A 12,745-nucleotide genomic window follows, 5' to 3' on the forward strand; every position below is an offset into this window, starting at 1 on the left:
AAAAGGGGGAATACTTTCAGGATTACAATGGTTTCATTTAAAACGAAATAAATAAGTATTTTGGCATAATAACACTATATTAAGCCGAGCGCGCTGCTTACAGTAGTTCCTGGTTCTGTTGCCAGTAATGACTCACGTGTGCCACGCGCTGGTGCATGCGCAAATAACAGCTTTCTACAATTTCCTCAGACGCAGATTGAATCACTGCTGCTAGTAGAAATGATGCTGCCTGCGGGTAAAATCGCTTTTAATTCATGGAAATCCCGCTGCTATTTTGTAGAAATTAGGAGAGTAGCTTTTTTAGTACCCAAAATGTCCTTTCTTAATCTTTTCTCGCATAACAGGATGTTCGCTGTCTAGGTAACGTAGGGGAACTCCCTGCCAACGCCACAAGTTCAGTCAGGCAAATTAAGAAAGATCACGGCTTTAGTCAACATGTAGGCCTATTTTAAAATAAACTAATATGTAGATTGTGTAAAAATGTTGTGTTTTTATTTTTTTGTTAAAAATTTGTTAAAAATAAAACAAAATAATCTGTAATACCATACATTAGCCACTAGATGTCTGTATATCCCTTTACATAAATATATTCAGGCCTGTGTTAAGGCCAAATTCTTAATAAATAAAAGTTTTTTTTTTTTTTTTTGTACCTTGAAGTAATCCAAAAGTAATCCGTTGCATTACTTTCATATTATAGTACTTGGATTACGTTACTGAATACTTTTTTTATGAAGTAATTTGTAACTGTAACGGAATACATTTTTAAAGTAACCCTCTCAAGCCTGTGAATGAGTAACTTCGATGAATCCACACAGATAAACAGATGGATATGGCTAGTAGGGTGCAACAGGGCTAAAGGCACACCCTAGGAAAAATGAGCTTTTCACTACTCCCATAGTGTATGAGTAGTCAAGCCGTTTTAACATTTAATCTTTAAAACCTACTAGTATATATTGTCATGCTACTAGTGCTTATTCTTTAGGTAGTACCTTTTTAAAGATACTAGTACTTATTATACACTAGTTCTTATTTATTAGATACTACTTATTCCAATAGTGTTGTCGTGTCTTTTCTTCCTTAACAAGCAGTAATGACCACTGAAGACTTGAATTAAAATAAACGAACTCTTTACTGAAGTTTGAACAGGAGTATACATATACAGCGAACACACATGGAGTCAATCTCACTTCTTTTTTTTTCTATCTGCGCGCTCTCGCCCACTATGCATTATGGGTAGACTTTTCTTAAAGCTGAACAACCTTATAAATGACTAAACTGTTTCTGTTATTATTAAAGATGATTATTAAACATTTCTATTCTAATTAATTCACAACATCCTCCCCCCATGAACAACTGTTCATCAGTTTAAATCTCTAATGCGTAAAGCAACTGAATGGGTCTCTTTAACACAGTCCCTGTGGATGTGCGAACAGCACAAGATCTAACTTTGCCATCTCGGCCTGGGAACAGCTCTTCAATTTTTCCTAATTTCCAGGTTTGTCTCGGCATGTTGGCATCTCCTATGAGAACAATGTCACCCATCTTCAACTCAGTAGGTTTCTGTGTGTTGCAGGAATGTGCAGATTTCAGGTCCAGTAGATAGTCCTTCCTCCAGCGATTCCACAGGTTGGTCATGAGTCGGTTCCTGTATCTCCACCTTTTTGTCATATCCTCTTTACTCACAGTGGGATGATCATAGTCTGCCGGAAATGGTTTTGGAGGCAGTGAAGTGAGTCGTTCACCCACCAAGAAGTGTGCTGGTGTTAGTGGCTGCGGCTCATCGAGCTCATTGTGGACAAAGGTGAGGGGCCTGGAATTCAGTGTGGCCTCTACTTCTGCAAGGAGTGTAGACATTTCTTCAAAGGTGAGCGATGCCTTTCCTAGCACCTTCCTCAGGCTCGTTTTCACAGACCTTACAAGCCTCTCCCAAAATCCACCCCACCAGGCTGCTCGTTCTACAATGAAACGCCAAGTGATGCCCTTCCCTGAGAAGTATTCCAGAATTTGTGGATCTTTGATGGCTTTCCACAGCTCACTAAGGTCTTGGTTGGCTCTTTTAAAGGTTTTGGCATTGTCCGAGTAGATGACCCTGCATAGCCCTCTTCTGGAAACAAATCGCTTGAGTGCTAACAAGAAACCTTCTGTTGACTGACTTGAAACCAGCTCCAAATGCACTGCTCTCGTGACAGCACATGTGAACAGAGCAACATAAGCCTTGCACAGTGCACGATCATTCTTCACATACAGTGGACCTGCAAAGTCTATGCCAGTTACTTCAAATGGGGGGGTCTCTGATATTCTGTCTCGTGGTAATGGAGCAGTGTCCTGCTGTGCGGGCTTTGCTTTAAATCTTTTGCACACAGTACATTTTGACAGAATAGTTTTCACAATTTGTCTGGCTCGCAGAATCCAGTATCTACTTCTAATTTGTACTAGTGTGTCTCTCAGACCAGAATGCATGATAAATTCATGATTGTGCTGAACCAGCAGCTCACAATATCTGTTTTTGTTGGGCAGAATCCATGGATGTTTTTCTCTGTAACTGAAGTCTGACTGTTGCAGTCTGCCTCCAACACAGAGCAATTCATCTTCGTCAAGGAAAGGTTTTAAGTCTCTGATTTTTGAATCTGCGTTCAGGGTCTTACCAGCTTTCAGCAAATTGATTTCATGACCAAAGCTGCTATCTTGTGTCACCTTTATCCAGTACTTCTCGGCCTCAAACATTTCCTCAGCAGTCAGCTCACCTCGCATCTTGGAGCTTGAACTTGCATTGTGCACAAACCGCTTGATCCAAGCGGTGACTCGCAGAACTCGCTTCAGCTTACTGTACTTCAGTAAATCCAGCACAGGTTCCATTCTCTTTTCATCACTGCCGCTACTGAGTTGCACGATGATCTGCTGACCTTGCTTTAGCTCACTAGTCACATCTTCATCGCTTTGATCTTCATCGCTCTCTTCCAATAGATTCGGTGCAGTCAGAAATGAAGGTCCTTTCCACCACAGTTCACTTTCCTTCAGATTAGCTGCAGTCTGACCTCTGGTGGGAAGGTCTGCAGGATTGAACTTGCCTTTACAGTGAGACCACATTGCAGGATTGGTTAAAGACTGGATTTCTGACACTCGGTTTGACACAAACTGTTTCCATTTGTGAGCTGGACTGCGAATCCACTGCAGCACAATCATCGAATCCGTCCACATATGAACTTGATGGAGCTCCATATTCAGAGGCTTTAACAGACTGTTTCCTAGTCTTGCTCCAATCACTGCTCCCATCAGCTCAAGACGAGGCAGTGAGATCTTCTTCAGGGGGGCTACCCTGGACTTTGAAGCAACAAGGCATGTGGTCTTTGCTCCATCATCAGCTACTCGTAGCAGGTAAGCGACAGTACTATAAGCTTTCTCGCTTGCATCACAAAACACGTGGAGTTGATGTGCGTCGTGTCTGTGCACTGGTTTTATTCCATACCAGCGAGGAATGTGTATGTGGTGGATCTGTGGAAGTTCTGAACACCATCCTTGCCATTCTTGTGCAAGATCTGTGGGCAGCTCCTCATCCCAGCCGAGGCCTCGTATCCACAATTCTTGGAAAAGGCATTTCACTCGCACAGTGAATGGGGTAAGAAAGCCTATTGGGTCGAATATACGAGCAGAGAGCTTTAGAACACTTCTTTTAGTATTCTCTCTTTTAGCTACAGCATCCAGCAATGCAGTCAGGTCAAAGACGAATTCATCTGTTTTAGTTCTCCATACCAAGCCTAGTACCTTCAGCACTGATCCATGCATTTCTGTCTCCTCTGCAGGTTCACTCATTGTTGTCTTCCATTTCTCCTTCAATGCAGCACAGTTGGTTGTCCACTTGCAAAGGTCCATGCCAGCTGCATACATAATCTCCCTTGCACCAGTAGTTATGGAGAAGGCATTTTCGACATCACTTGCACTTGAGATTAAGTCATCAACATAAAGTGATTCTTTTATTATCTTTACTACCTCAGGAAGTTGGTCTTCGTATTCCTTCAGATGCTTTCTCACTGTAGCTGCCAGGAGGAACGGGCTGGGGGACACTCCAAACACAACTCTCGTCATCCGTAGCACACGCAGCTTCTCACCTGCGTCTTCATGGGGTGGTGCAGTGAGCCAGAGGAACCGCACTGCATCTCTGTCCTTCTCAGCAAGAGAAATCTGCAAGAAAGCCTTCTTGATGTCTGCGGTAAATGCAATCTCATTCAGTCTGAATTTTATTAGTATGCTGAGCAGATCTGGATTCAGGTTAGGACCAGTAAGTAGACAGTCATTTAGTGATGGAAAGCCAATGTCATGTGATGAAGCATCAAACACTACTCTGAGCTTTGTTGTTACCTTGTCTTCTCGAAGAACAGCATGATGAGACATGTAGTACTTTACAGCGTTTGGAGATGATCCATCCTCCATTACGTCTTCGACGATGCCTTGCTCAAGGTAATCATTCACAACTTCATTATATCTGTGATACAGCACTACATCTGACTGCAACTTTCTTTTAAGCCCTTCAAATCTTTTCCTTGCGATTCTGTAGTTATCTGGGAGTTCTGGTTTGTCAGGTCGCCATGGCAGCTCAACTTCATATCGCCCGTTTTTGTACTGAGTTGTTTTTTCAAACATGTGAAGAGCCTCCTCTTCTTCAGGGCGGTCTGCCTGCTGCATGGTAATGCCAAGGGACTCTATTTCCCAGAAGGCTTTCAGACGTTCTGAGACCAGCGTGTCTTCATTAATTTGTATGTGCATGCATGCTGTGTCAGAAAGACTAGACATTGTGACTGGGCCCTGCACTGACCATCCAAAAATGCTCTCAATGGCCACAAGAGCATCTGTGATTCTTTCCACTTGGCCTGACACTATATGCCAATAATAGTCTGCACCAATCAGCATAGACAACTCTGTATCACAAGTGCTGGGGTCTGTATAGTCTGCCAACTGCAAGCCTTTTCGTTTCAACTCTGCTTGGATGTGCTCACCTGGAATCTTCATCACAGCACTGCACACTTGAGGGGTCTCGAGTGCTTCTACTTCCACCTTCTGCTCTTTATTCCAGATGCTTTGCAGAATGATTTTAACTGTGTTGCGCCTTGATGTTACTGGTGCTGCAGAGCCAAAAGTATGAAGAGTGAACGTTTCTTGCTTTGTCACAGGCAATTTTAAAGCTCTTACTGTGTTCTCACTAATGAAGCTTCTCTGACTGCCCCCATCTAGTAAGCAGCGAATGCTTTTACGTCCACCAGGTCCTTCTGCCCATGCTCTTACAGTCTGAAGAAGCACAGTGTTCTGTTTATTGGGCTGGATCTTAACAGAATGTGAAGCAAATGAAGAAACTACATCATCTTTGTAGTCAGTGTCTGAAGTGTTTGTTTCTCCTTTCTCACACACAGCACTATGATGTCTGCCTCCACACACATTACAGCACACCTTGGCTTTACAGAATCTTGCAATGTGCTTTGGCCCAAGACAAACAAAGCATCGTCCCAGTTTCATCAATTTTACCTTTCGTGCAGCAATATCAGTTCCTGGACACAGTTCTGTTTTGTGTGCTGCACTGTCACAGAAAAGACAGTTCTGTATTCTTTGACTGGTGGTTTGCAGTACTGCAGCTGACGGCATGTGATGCTTTTTCTGCTTCATTTCAATTGATGTGTCTGGTCTTTTAAATGGTTTATGATAGCTCTGGCTGTCTTTGGAATTACCTGGCTTAATCAGCTGCATGGCTCTTTCTCTGCTCAGAATCTCTTTCTGTAGAAATTCCATAACTTCTGAGACCTTCCATTCATCACTGGTTCCTCTTTGGCGACTGTACTGAAGAGCAATGTCGTCTGGAATCATCTGTAGCAGAACAGGGCATAGCAGGCTGCCGTATGCCTCTGATGCAACACCCAGCGAGTCTAAGCTACGGATCTGTACTTCACATTCATCGTAAAGTTGTCTCAGAGCACTGACATCGTGTGATTTCTTTACTGGGCAGAGATTCAACAACTTGGTCATATGCGCATTAATGAGCAGATCCTTTCTTCCGAACCGGTTCTGAAGCAGATCAATCGCGTGATCGTAATTGCCGTCTGTCAACATCAGTCCCGCTATTGCCTTTGAAGCAGCGCCGGTTACATATGTCTTTAAATAATTAAACTTCTCTGTTTTGCTCAGCGCGTCGTTTCTGTGAATAGCGGTTTCAAACTGATTCCAAAAGTCTTGCCACAAGCTAATTTCGCCGCTGAACTTGCTGATAATTAACTTGGGTAACTTAACTGTTTGTCCGCGCTGCAATGGCACTGCGTCACACGGCCTGCTGTTGGTGCTTTCCCGGAGTCTTTCAAGTCGCTCCGCCATTTCGGATGTTGTCTGCAAGTTATCCCGGGTTTCGGCACCAAAGATTGTCGTGTCTTTTCTTCCTTAACAAGCAGTAATGACCACTGACGACTTGAATTAAAATAAACGAACTCTTTACTGAAGTTTGAACAGGAGTATACAGCGAACATACATGGAGTCAATCTCACTTCTTTTTTTTTCTATCTGCGCGCTCTCGCCCACTATGCATTATGGGTAGACTTTTCTTAAAGCTGAACAACCTTATAAATGACTAAACTGTTTCTGTTATTATTAAAGATGATTATTAAACATTTCTATTCTAATTAATTCACAACAAGTGTCTACTAGTATTTAATTATACCAAACTTGTTAAGAAAAAATAGAACTAGTTCTTATTTTTTAGTTACTAGTAACATTTTAGATCAAATACATCCTTACCATAATATATACTAATACTATTTAAATAATCAGTATGCAAATAATATGTTGAATATTAATGAACCAACAACATTAAAGAGAGATGACACAGGAAACGGACTGAATTGAACAAGGCCGTAGGCCTATTCATTAGCTACTAGTGCCTATTCTTTAGATACTATTAGTTATTCATTAGATACTAGTTCTTATTTTTCTTAACAAGTTAGGTATAATTAAATACTAGACACTATTGGAATAAGTACAACAAGTATCTAATGAATAAGTACTAGTATCTTTTAGAAACGTTGAACTTTTTTGATCCACGTTTAAAGTCCGCCTGAACCGGAAGTTGCAAACGACTTTTCTCCAGTGCTGTGACGTATTTCCCAGTGAAAAGGAATATTGAACAGAGGGCAGGGTTTTACTCTAGCGCTCCTCCTCTCCATCTCTCGCTCATTACAGACTAACGATTTGAGGGGAGTGGTTAAGTGTTTCCCAAACCAAGCCGTCAAACCTACGTCATCAGGGAAGGTCCTCCAATGCAGAGGGGAGGGGCATTTTCAGATTTTGATTAAAGATTACGAAGCCAAATTTTTTTTTTCTGTGTTTTAACTTGCACGGATTAATTGTTCACCACAAGACTAGTAATATGCGCTAACAAAGTAAATAGGGTCCATTTTGATTTCAGTTGGACTTTAATGTAGCTATTATTCACAGTGATTAAAGACTATTAAATGAAAAGATTTAAAAAATGATTGCACAACCACCAAATAGGTGGCAAAATGCCCCATGTATGTAAATCAGCATTTAACAAAAGAAGAAAAGTAGTATGGCGTGCTTTTTCTTAGCGTCTGTTTCCATGGTGACTCGTCGATTCGCATCTCTGTTGAGAATGTCTGGTGTGTTAACCATGACCATGAACATATTCCCGGACGTGTTTTTGGAACCAGCATACCTTGAGTAAGCAAGGTTTGGTTTAATCAACCGATAGTTCAGGGTATGTTTGACGGTAAGATAACCTTGCTTTCTGGAATACACCCCAGGACACTATCAGACATTTAGCAGTGCTTTAGCAAACTGTCTACACTTTGACTCAAATTTTGTCTTGAACTTTAGTTGCTTTTGTTTTTGTTCTAAACAGACAATCTGCCCAGTACCATCAGCCCAGATCCTCCATCCATCTATCCATCTACTACACCTGCTGAATCGTCTGTGGGGTCACAGCCTGACCCGCCCAGCACAATCAGCCTAGAACACTTAACAATAATTGCAGTGGCCGTCGGAGTGATCATCGGAGTGGTCGGAGTGGTCATTTTTGTCATCATTTGGAGGTGTCAAAAGGCAAGTATTATCACAGGAAAATTAAGCAACAGTTCTGTTTTTTGTATTGATATTGTAATGCTTTTTAACAGCAGTTTTTAGTGAAGAACATGTATTCAACAGTGCATTTTTTTTATTAGAAACATTTGTTTGAGTATTTGTGAAAGACTTGTGAAGTTTCTTGATATTTTGGGATTCCATTTAAAGTCATAATAGATCATTAAAATGTCATTCATTATTCACATTGATTGGTTTATTTGGTTTATATGATATTTTGATATTGATAACGTTTATGTGCAGTTGCAGTAACAGATTGTGATTTGCAACTTTCTCAACTCCATACAGAAGAAGCAAAATAATTCTGATGCTGGTGTCGGTGCCGGGGAGTCTGTGATTTAAAACCAATCTTCAATGGAGGTCAGTCCACTAGATGACTCTCTGTTTTGCATCATGGACAATTTCAGGGTTGCCAACTTTGCCTGGTTGGAGTGAGATTTTGATGACATGAGCTAAATCAATCACACACATCTAGTTAAGGTTTGAAGGATCAACTCATTTTAATTTCATCTTAATATTGCAACGTACCCAATTTATATAATGTGTATACTGTATATAGGTGTCTAGTGGTATAGTGCATAATTTAGAGGTCAATATTGTTTAGTACCATGAAATCCAAAAATGCTAAATTAATAAATATTATGGAAAATATAGTATATTAATTTCATTAATAAGTAACACTTCTTGTAACGAATGTTTTAAAATACTAAATTCTAGATAAAGAGAAATCGAAGCCTAATCCAACAGGTCAGAGGTGATGTTCTGCAAGAATACGTTCAGTCCTCTGAACACAGTAACATGTTACTCTCCTTAATTTTTCCTGTAAACTCATTATCAATACCCCATTAGTTAGTCATTTCTAAAATAATTTCTTTCATACGTTTTATGTTGGGCTGCAACTACCGATTATTTTAATAATTGATTAATCTGATAAAAATCCTATTATTTTTTTTCAATTAATCGGATGAAAAATGTAAAATTTATTATACATAATTTTTTTTTTATTAATTAATTTAATTAATCGCTTATTTTAAACAATATTATTCCACATCCTGCCCAATGCTGTCCTCCAAACAATGTGTAATATAAAATGAAAAAATGCCAATGATCAAAATGTTCCTATGAAAACCAATATAGTGAATATATCCATGTAGTCTATGCTGTACTTTATAAGCAAAAAAAGGGTTAAAATACAAGCATTACATTTTTAAACCTAAAAACTAACAATTGCTTACTATTTAAAGCAGAAATGAAAGTAACTAAATAAAAATGTATACTTAAAATGTTAACTTGTACGAGGTAAGAAGAACACGCATTCACTCGTCTCTCCTTGTAATTATATTACATTAATGGGCTGTTCTAAGAATAGTGCCTTTGCTGTTACTGCTCTCATACATACAGTATGATTACTCCTTTTACATGTATATATATATTTTTTTTTTAGCAAAATGTGTATTTTAGTCAGAATTTTGCACTTAATTACAGAAGTCTATAGAAGTCAATATATTGTTATATGGCCTGAAGAAGGTGGGACACAAACCTGAAAGTACAAGACATTGGGTGCCATTTGAAGACCATTGCACGTCTCATAAATCTCACCATCAGGCAGAAGTTTTTCCCTTAAATAATTCTCTCAGATGCTCAACCAGAAAGACAACAGTGGTCAAAAGTGTCAGTGTTTTGTTGGTTAAAATTGAGAGACACAAATAAAGCTAAATGTACATGTTGTAATTTTCATATTCATAATGCATACAGTAGCATCAGATTTTTAAATCACAATATATGAGGGCACAATGTTTTTATTCCACTAGCATTGGGTCTCATTCATGAAACATTCGTAAATATGTGAGTGATTTGCGCTTAAAGAGACATTCCCGAAAATTCTCCTGATTCACAAATACTTCGTAAACGTCAGATGTGATAGTGAAATGTGTGTGTGTGTGTGTGTGTGTGTGTGTGTGTGTGTGTGTGTGTGTGTGTGTGTTAATGAATTCCAATCAGTCGTAAATGGGACGCGCGAATTACCATAAATCCCGCCCATTAAATCCGACTGACAACTATATATGGGCATCATATTATGACACCAAACGATGGATTTCAACATGTCTTCTCAAAAGCGAATGAAGAAGAGAAATTTCTCAGATGCAGAAATTGAAGTTTTATTATCAGAAGTTCATTCAAAACGCCACATTTTATTTTCAAGTGTACATAGTGGCGTATCAGGTCCTAAAAATAAGGAAGCTTGGCAGCATATTACAGATGCAGTTAATGGAGTTTCATCTGTTAATCGAACAGTCCCAGAAGTGAAAAGAAAATGGTTCGACATGAAGCTTGACTGCAACACTTGTGACTTGCGGACTTGTAAAAAAAAAAGAAAAAAAGAAAAAGAAAAAAAGAATAAACAGCTTGAATATTAAAAAAAGAAAAAAAGAAAAAGAAAAAAAGAATAAACAGCTTGAATATTAAAAAAAGAAAAAGAAAAAAAGAATAAACAGCTTGAATATTAAAAAAAGAAAAAGAAAAATGAATAAACAGCTTGAATATAATTTTTTTTTAAAAAGACTTGCAGACTTCGTTTGCAGATGCTGTTACTGGCTCTCATAATAAAAGTAAAAAGAAAAAACGTATGTAATTACTATATATAATATTTTTTCAAAATGCTGTGTAAATATGTACCCGATTAAGGTGAAATAAAATGCAGCCTTATTAATGAGCAAAACGTTCGGATGTTAAACGCACTATTTACGCGTGGCTGGGAGCAGGTGTAGATTTCTTTCGTACCAACTAACATTTGGAAAATACGGAAAATAATTTTAATGAATCCGAAAATTTACGGCAGAACCACTTTACACACGATTTACACAAAAATTCGTTCTGCACGTGTTTCATGAATGAGACCCATTGTGTATATAAATATTTAGCTTTTTGTCACACTAATCTGTTGTAATGTTTCTCATTACAGGCAGAAATTAGGAAAAAAGGACAAGACCTACTTCGGTTTGCATGTGTGAAAGTTAAGTTTACTCTCGTGGGATAAGTTACCCTATCATGAAGTATTTCTATTTATTTTATTTATGTGTAATCTACAGAGGGTGGACAATGAACTTAAAGCTACGCTATGAAAAAATTAACACAAATCCGTATTAAATATACGTAAATGAAGGAAAGGATGTCAGGCTACGTAATATATGCAGTAGAAGGTGTAGTAGCTTGAAGACACAACAAATGCACCTCAAACTGAAGAGTTTGCAAAGCAGTGTTGTAGCCAAAATGTAGTAACATTGTAAAACCAATGTTTTAAACTAGACAAAATAATAGCAGCATAAAGCTATTTGCCTGCTCATAAGACATTTTTTACTTGTCTTTTGTTTTTCATGGAGTTTTTATGTTGTTAGTGATGTTTGCACTGATAAGAAGCAGCCATCAGATTCATCAGCACAACTTGCATAATGACCAAAACTGTTCCTCCGCAAGTAACTTGTAATTTTATGCTTCAACTGCTAGCATTGAATGAACCCCTCTAGTCAATCCAGTGGGTTCCTGTTCCTTATTTGCCCTTTAATGAGAATATGTAGAAATGTCCACCCCTGATGTTGTAATGAAGTTCAACATTTTTATGAAGCAAATTAATATATGGTAAAGTATATAGTATATGTTTTTAGAAGCTATTATACTTCAGTTATTTGAAGTTTTGAAGAATGTATTACTTTTAAGGGCTGTTCACTTGTGAACCCTATACCTATGCACATTTCACTTTCTTCTTTTTGCTTTTTTTTTTTTTTTTTTTTACTTCATTGAAAAATAATCACCAAATAGAAAAGTGGTGAATACTATATCAGGGGAAAAACAAATGAAATAAATAGAAATGAAAATATAACCTTAAATTTACTGTGTTAATGAAACCATGTCAGGTCAAATTGTAAATCTACTTTAAATGAGTTTGTGTGTATAGCACTACAGTAAAGACATTTGACTTGAAACTTGATAAGGGGTCAAGCACCTGTTTTAATCATTAGTAGTTTCCTTCTGCTCTTGAAGTCCATGGCAGCCTTTAGAATTATGGTAAAGTTGTGAAATGTGGATCTATACCCCAATTCATCTAGAACCACCAACTGTTCAAATTTTCACTCATTTATATGCTAATAACTTTTGAACTGTAAGCAAACATTTATCTCCTCTTCTTCATTGGCTCAAGACAATTCAGTTGCACCCTATGATGTAATTTTCCCTAATGAAAATGTGTCCGCCATTTAGAATTTTCTGGAAAACCTCGTAGAGCATTGCAACTAATCATTGAATGAAGAGCATGCCAAATGAACGTGAGGCTATATCTCTACAATGCTTTAGCATATTGAGACCAAACTTGGTGTGTTATGAAAACCATGATGGTACCTGCTCAGTCTCGGCGCACACCAAGTGGTCAGGAGATATAAAAAATGGCTGATTTTTGCTTATAACTTCTGAATGCTGAAGGTTTTGACGTCTTCCCTACACCAGTCGGCCATTTACGTTTTCTTTAAAAACATACTTTGTCAAACTCCACCTTGACCGTTTGTCTTATTTTCACCAAATTTGATTTAGATCATCTTCACACAAGGGCGACAAACACTTATGGATTTCG

The sequence above is a fragment of the Rutilus rutilus genome (genome assembly GCF_951802725.1).
Source record: "Rutilus rutilus genome assembly, chromosome: 13".
Classification (NCBI taxonomy): Eukaryota; Metazoa; Chordata; class Actinopteri; order Cypriniformes; family Leuciscidae; genus Rutilus; species Rutilus rutilus.